General features: G+C 27.5%; 1 protein-coding gene across 1 annotated transcript in view; it reads right to left on the minus strand.

Annotated features, from left to right (window-relative positions):
• Positions 1-728, minus strand: part of LOC105452897 (L-xylulose reductase-like) — an 8374-nt gene that overhangs the window by 1096 nt on the left and 6550 nt on the right. The gene's annotated exons all lie outside the window — the stretch shown is intronic.

Below are 728 nucleotides of genomic sequence, written 5' to 3' on the forward strand. Positions count from 1 at the left end.
TATACATGATATTATGATACAAGCAGTACAGCGTATCATCACTGTACCTGTACTGCATATTGTTTAATAAAATATTTTATTATATTTTGCTCCCATAACCAAGAAATATGTAAAATAATTAATATTTGGATAGTTTTCCTATAAAAATAGTATAATTTAGCATAATTTAGTACGAGACGCTATATCCGATCGCTTTTATTATAACTGCAGATCGTTGATCTAGTTCAGTTTTATATTTGTGTTGTACTTATTTATATTTTATTATCATTATTTTCATTATTGATCATGTTATTCAACGTTAATATTTATAAAAAAATATATTTCATCTTTTTGATAATTTATTAATAAGATCTATCACCGATCAATGTGTATAATCCATTGGAGAGTAAATTACATTGGAGAATAAATATCATCATGAAGTGTCGTGCAGTTCCCGATTACAGAGATTATTTCAGGTTAAGCAACGTTGGTGGCGGTCATGGCTTGGATGGGTGACCGTTGCAGATATTAGGTTGACAGACATATAAAAATATCCCTTATAAGAACATATAGCATCGTGAATTTTTTTTTTAATTTATAATTGCCCCGTTTTTATTCTGATTTTATAAATGTTCATTTAATTGTAATTATTTTAATTATTTTTGTCCTATTTGGATATAATGTAAATAACAATCATAACCTTATTTCAAATTTACAGATCGGAAGAGCACACGTCTGAACTCCAGTCA

This window comes from Wasmannia auropunctata, unplaced genomic scaffold (assembly GCF_000956235.1).
Source record: "Wasmannia auropunctata unplaced genomic scaffold, wasmannia.A_1.0 LD336026.1, whole genome shotgun sequence".
In the NCBI taxonomy this organism is placed as follows: Eukaryota; Metazoa; Arthropoda; class Insecta; order Hymenoptera; family Formicidae; genus Wasmannia; species Wasmannia auropunctata.